The sequence below is a fragment of the Mytilus galloprovincialis genome, chromosome 4 (genome assembly GCF_965363235.1).
Source record: "Mytilus galloprovincialis chromosome 4, xbMytGall1.hap1.1, whole genome shotgun sequence".
Classification (NCBI taxonomy): domain Eukaryota; kingdom Metazoa; phylum Mollusca; class Bivalvia; order Mytilida; family Mytilidae; genus Mytilus; species Mytilus galloprovincialis.
The window spans coordinates 56,461,709-56,468,856 of NC_134841.1; positions in this window are offsets into that span (position 1 = coordinate 56,461,709).

A 7,148-nucleotide genomic window follows, 5' to 3' on the forward strand; every position below is an offset into this window, starting at 1 on the left:
TTACCACAAAAAGGCATCACTTTTACTTTTCTGAGTTATGTCCCTTTATAATCAGGGGCGGATCCAGGATTTAATGTAATGGTGGGTGCAAATTTAAATGCTCCCTGAGCGGAGCAGGTCTAAAAAAAAATGAATTAAATTATCGTAATTATTGAAATATTCTCCTAGAATGGGTGCAATGTAGATATCTTGCCAAGCAAAGCGTGTCGAGAAATATTTTGTGGTAAAATTAGAGAGAAATTAAAGTTTCAAGCTAAAACCGTCTCAATCCACCCCTAACAATCTACAATTTCCATAATTAACAAGAAATCTGTGAGCTTTTATTCATTAAGACTTCCTCTATATATTCACGAGAAAAATGGGACTGAACACAAATAGAATAGAGATAATCCGGAGTACAAAAGTTGACCCTCCATATAAAATAAATTCAAGTGAATGCTATGTCAATGGTTGCTGGATAGCTGGTGTTGTATTTCTATTAGTCAATCGAATGTATTCGGGGTGACCTTTACCGTTTAGTTTAAACATAATTATTAATAGTGGATTTGGAAATAAGTTACCTGAGATCACCCTAAGTTTTTGGTGGGGTTGGTGTTGCTTAGTCTTTAGTTTTCTATGTTGTGTTTCTGTACTATTATTTGTCTGTTTGTCTTTTTATTTTTAGCCATGGCGTTGTCAGTTTATTTTCTATCTATGAGTTTGACTCTCCCTCTGGTATCTTTCGTCCATCTTTTATTACTACTTGTATCAATCCCTTTCCACTTTGTGAGTGCGAGTTCTGCCTTGTAGCGGCATGCTCTTTTTCGAAATCTATAAGGGTGTCTTTTACGTGCAAGAGATATTGCTCTCTTTTAATATGGGTCAACCATTTATCGTCCTCTTCTGGAGGACTATAATCGGTTCTGAAGACCTTACTCGCAAATGGTGTCGAAAATTCAGTCGGGGATCTAACCATGAACCTTTGTGATAGTACACGGCCGACACTCGGCTAACCGAGAGATTGGTCGGTTAATCTATATTGAGTATGCGGCTATATGGGCGATTGGTCTGTTAATTGGGTTGGTTATACGTCTGTTAAGAGTAAAACGCTTAATTTAATGTTAAACTCTATTAAATATACAGATTTTTGGCATGTTATAAGAACCAAATCAAAAAAAGAAAAGTGTCTGACAAAATGATATCTATCATAGAACATTTTGCATTTGTAAAAACAATTTTTAGTCTGCGCAGTTTTCAGTAAACTAAAAGGCGTCGCGCAAGTATGTAGTATTTATGCTTATATGCATAGCAATTTTTTGAATAAAAGGCGAAACAAACAAATTTAGATATCATTTAAAGGACAAAAAATAGTACTGTGGTTCTAAAAAATAAATTGACATTGGTAAATATTTCATAATAGTAAAATAACGTGAATAATACCATGTTTTAGTGAAAATTATGGGAATAAAGTCTGTTAATGGGTTGGACAATTGAAATTGTGTCAGTTAAGAGTTATTTAGCCACGACAAATTTAAGAATGAGATGTTCCTGAGTAAACACAAATGACAATACGGTGCCACAGTATCCTAGAAAGAGCATTTTTATTTTGACTTTCTTTGCATTTTATTTAAGAATTGAATGCTTCTTTTTGTAACTTCATTGGGGTGTAAAAGCGTTGACCGAAGTACATTTTGTATGAAGCGCGGAAGCGCTTCATACTAAAATGTGCGCACGGTCAACGCTTTTACAACCTTATGAAGTTACAAAAAGAAGCATTCAATACTTATAATTACATTTTTTTAGCAATGATCATGAAAAAACGAATTTTATTATTGTTTTATTTAATTCACCTGTGCACTTTATTGTGCGACCACGTGTTATCATGAATGAAAAGTTTTATTGAGCAATGCAATTGCTTACGGAATAACACGTTAGCCAATCAGAATAAAGTATCATAATGAAACATACATCTAATGTAATTATTGAAGGGTGTGTCACTTCAATATAGCGTGATATGTATTGGCCTCTAGAATATGCATGAATTTTTTATTGACGTTTTCAATCAGCCTTAATTTTGGTGTCTGTTTGAAGTAGCACGTTGTCAATTCCGACTGAAAGTGTCTTTCTAATACAACACAGGGTACATTTAACGTGTTCTCGTTCACATATGAACATGATATTTGTCACTGGACGTTAAACCCTAATTCGTCAGCATCATCCAATTGGTTCTTTTCTTCTATTACTTAATAATCATATGTTGTTTACAAATCACTCTAAAGAAGTAAACGGAAAGGAGCGAATGCAGCTACATTTGGTTATTTTAAGTTTCAATTAATTTTATTCCGTTTAGTTCCTTTCTACATAAGTGCAGAGGAGAACTACAGTTGTCTATGGTGGCCGGTGAAGTCCATTTCGCGTTATCGCGATTTCGCCTTTCATATTCTATAGGGCGAAAACGTGAAATAGCGAAAAGGCGAAATCGCAAAGTCGAAAACGCGAAAACGCGAAGTCGAAAACGAGAAATCGGTTTCGCATTTTCGCGTTTTTGACTTCGCAATTTCGCGTTTCCGCCATGTAGAATGTGTAAGGCGAAAACGCTAAAGCGCTAAAACGCAAAATGGCATTAACCTGCTACCATAGTTGTCCGCATGTAAACTTCTAGAATTTGTCACCAATATAAGTACATTGCAATCCGTTACTGTTTCAACAGCCATCGGTGTTTCATGTGTGTATTCTTAAACAAGTATTATTTTTCTCTCGTTTTTAGCAATGTACCACTCTCTACTGTCCTTATATATTATTCTATATTCTGCGTTTCCATCCAGATTCTCGTGTATACCATGAGGGTCCGGATTGGGGGTTTTGTTGATTTCTGTAGTCTTTAAATTGTTATGTCATTTTTTCTACATTTTGTTTATCTTACTCATTATTCTTTCTTTCTTTTCATATTTTGTCATCCCAATATATTTTACTTACTGATGTTTAGTTACATTACGACGTTTATCTCTGATTTATATATATTGGTTACCAATGTAGATGACAAATTTGTGTCATGCATGACAATTAAGCAGCATCAACATGACATATGCGATCATTCTTGGATGAAATTAATATTACTTTAATAATACACTTTTCGAAACCATTTTTATCAATTTTCAATTTCATGTGTTGTTTCCGTATATGCTATGTTTCATTGCTCATGTGGTGTTTTCGTATATTTTAGCCGCTCGTCTTGAGCCTACTCATTTGATTTGATAACACCCAATATAGCAATAAAATTATACTTTTATTGCCATTCATAACTCTTAACAGATCGAGTTTTCTACATCCGACCCATTAACAGACCAGGTTTTAAATAAAGATTGATTTATGTCACCAAAATACAGATTTTTGTGTAGATTTTTCACACAATGATATCAATATGGTTAACAAACATAATGCCTTTCTTTTTTCGATGTTCAAAATATTGAATGCAAGTAAATTTAACCAATGTGTAATTTTGTGTACATTTTATGTGTGTAAAATGTGTATAAATTTATTGATGAGGAACTCGCCTTTTCATTTTATAGATCGTACATCGAAGCTAGAAAAATAATAATTACACCACTGAATTCAGTACATTGAATTGTTTTGTTAGACATGAATACTTTTTATGATGAAAATATATTTAGAAAGTTATACTATGAAACATGCTGAACTTTCAATGATTTTCTCGATAACACCTGATTAACAGACTTTAGCCAACCCGATTAATAGACCAACCGCCGATATAGCCGCATACTCAATATAGATTAACCGACCAATCTCTCGGTTAGCCGAGTGTCGGCCGTGTAGTAGTCTGATGCACTATAACCACTACACCACGGCTCTCCTTGACCATTTATGCATGCTTTGGCAACATTTATAGGTTGCAAGTGAGAAACTATACTGACACAGAGAAATTAGATTAGGCAGCAACCATTTGATTTTCTGGGGGGAGCTATGGTTTTTTTTTTCTGGACAAATTTTTTTTCAATCTATTTTTTTCGCGACAAGTCGAAAACAATTTTTTTCTTTCAATTTTAGCATTACATATAGTGGCAGCTGAGGGTGATACAAACAATTTTTTTTCTCAGAATCAAAAACAAATTATTTTTTTCTCCAAAAACTGGAAACAAACTTTTTTTTCCAAAAAAAACCATAGCCCCCCAGAAAATCAAATGGTTGCTGCCTTATAACAGATAACAAGGAATTAAAATGGACAAAACAGTAACAGTAAAGATCAGTAAATGAAATATTAAAATAAGTCGGGTCATTGACAGATCTAACCCGAATAATTCAGTCGTTAGACCACACCAATTAAATTTCTTGTTCTACGGATTTTTGGGGCGAGCGAGCGATTTGAAAATTTGAATAAAAAATATTTAATTTGCAAATTTTTGAGGCGAAGCTTGAAAAGAAAAGGCGAGCGATTGTAACTTTTTTTTGTAAACATAAAATAATATGTTTTGACAACATTAAAACTTGATTTATCACTTGTACTTTGACATTAATTTTCTTTAATTTCTGAAGTATTTTTTCCCTGTTCACCAAGAAATAATTAAATCTGGTCTATGTATGTGTGACTGACAATTCACAATGAGACAATTCTCCATCCAAATCATAATCAGTATGGGGGCAACCCCTCAATGTTATAAATATCCCTTTTACATGTTTTATGAGGGATCAATCAATATAAGTTATAATATATTTGTTTGTACAAAAGGGCTCATATTTTGTCATAGAATTATATATCTATCTGGTATTAAATGGTCAAAACATGTCCAAGAATTTAGTAATATTCCTGGATTTTAACCATGTTAACACATTTACTTGAACAGTTTAATATTATTCAAAATAAGTGGACTCATATTTTAGAAAAAAATTGTTTAAAATATGATGTAACTCTCCTCTTTTTGAGTACAAAATTCTGAGTGTTCAAAGGTTTTGTATAGAAGAACTATACAAATCCTTGGTATTTCTATTTTCTTTTCTACATCAGTAAAATGACCCCTTGTCTGAGGGAGGGTTGTTCTCAACCGGATAATTACAAACACAGGTCAAAGTACGGCCTTTTACAAATTACACAGGGCTTTGATAGACCAAACAGCAAGCTTTAAAGGACCCCAAAATTATTAGCGTACACAATTCGAACAGGAAAACCAACGATCTAAGGGAGCTACCATTTGATTTTTATGGGGGGGGGGGGGGGACTAGGGTGAAATTTTAAAAAAATAGGCAGGACAGGAGTTTTGAGTAAAAAAAAAAAGGCAGGATGAGACACTTTGCAAAAAAAAAAAATCGGACACGGAAAGGGCTTGATTTATTCGAGTTATGACAGATCCAGTATTTCTTATTACGGGTATAATCCTTTGTAATGAATTCCATTTTCTATGAACATGTTCTTAAAATTATGTATCTAGAATGTACTCACTACTCAGTATATTTTTATATGCTCGTTTACGGGACGTCTCTCGTCAACATGTCAAACATTAGGGAGCTACCATTTGATTTTTATGGGGGGGCTAGGATGAAAAATTTTGTCCTGCTTTTTTTTTAGTTGTAATCTCTGTCCTGCCTTTTTTTTTACTCTATTCGGTCCTGCCTTTTTTTTTACTAGTTATCCTGACTTTTTTTACGCAAATTGTCATCCTGCCTATTTTTTTCAAATTTCACCCTAGCCCCCCATAAAAATCAAATGGTAGCTCCCTTAACGACAATGCATGGTTGCATGAGAAGTGTGCTGCTCTTTTCTGAAATTTTTCGATCTGTGAAATTTGCTGTTTTTGATGTGGTTCCCAAATTGTTGAGCAGTTCTCTAATTCTGGTCGGACAAGAGCTTTATATGCATCATAGTGAGCTTATTTTTGGTTTCTACGAATAAATCCAAGAGACTGGTTTGCTTTTGATGTCATGTTATCGATATGTTTGTCACATTTTAAATTTGATCGAAGAGGCCTAAATATTTTGTAGAGTCGACTTTTTCTAGAGCGTGATTGTATAATTTATAAGTTAAGTTTAAAAGGTTTGCGTTTTTGAGTTACACTGAGAATGTTGCACTTATATCTTTTGCCATTTTGCATTTTTATTACTTTACGTGGCTGGGATTGGCACCTTTTTAATGATAGAAACATTCTAAATATACAAGAGGGAGGGCAATAGGGGGTCCGTTAACATGTTAACGACACCTCGATTTTGGCAAAAACAGTTAACAAAATTGCAGAAATACTGATAACAGTTAACAAAATGGGTAGAAAACAGTTAACAGCTTTAGTTTATTTCAGATAACAGTTAACAACAAATTGAAAAGGGCCAAAACAGGTGAACATAAAAAGGTATTGTCCCCCCTCCTCATACAATATAATGGTCTGCCCGCCCTCCCCTATAATGGTGGCATGGTTTCAGTTTTTTCAATGATGGCTGGATAATTTGTTAACACAAGATCTAAAATTATATCATTTCGAGTTGGTATGTTTACAACTTGTGCTAAGGCAGCAACCATTTGATTTTCGGGGGAGGGGGGGAGGCTATGGATTTTTTTGGAAAAAAAAGTTTGTTTCCAGTTTTGGGAGAAAAAATAATATGTTTCTGATTCTGAGAAAAAAACAATTGTTTGATTCACCCTCAGCTGCCACTATATGTAATGCTAAAATTGAAAGAAAGAAATTGTTTTCGACTTCTCGCCAAAAAAATAGATTGTTTTTCGCCGCCGGAAGGCGAAAAAAAAAATTTGTCCAGAAAAAAAAATCCATAGCCCCCCCCCCCCCGAAAATCAAATGGTTGCTGCCTAATGAATGGTCATTTATAATATCTAAAAAAAATTGATGTTGTTTTTGCTTTTCCAGGAAAGGTCCAGATTCATCTTTTCTCCTTTAAGAAATAGACATTCTGAAAATCACCAATAGACATTCTGAAAATCACCAATAGACATTCTGAAAATCTACAGAAGAGACCAATAAAACACGCCCCATAATTTTCGCTAATTTGATTGGTTAATGAAATGATTTTGTCACGCATGTCCAAACTTAACACGTTCTCTTAATTTCAAGAATTATAGAGTAAGTTATATAGACGTGTTTAAAGTTTGAAGAAAAAATTCAGAATTTAGATGGTGACAAAAACTGACATTGAATTGACAATGAAATAGTTAC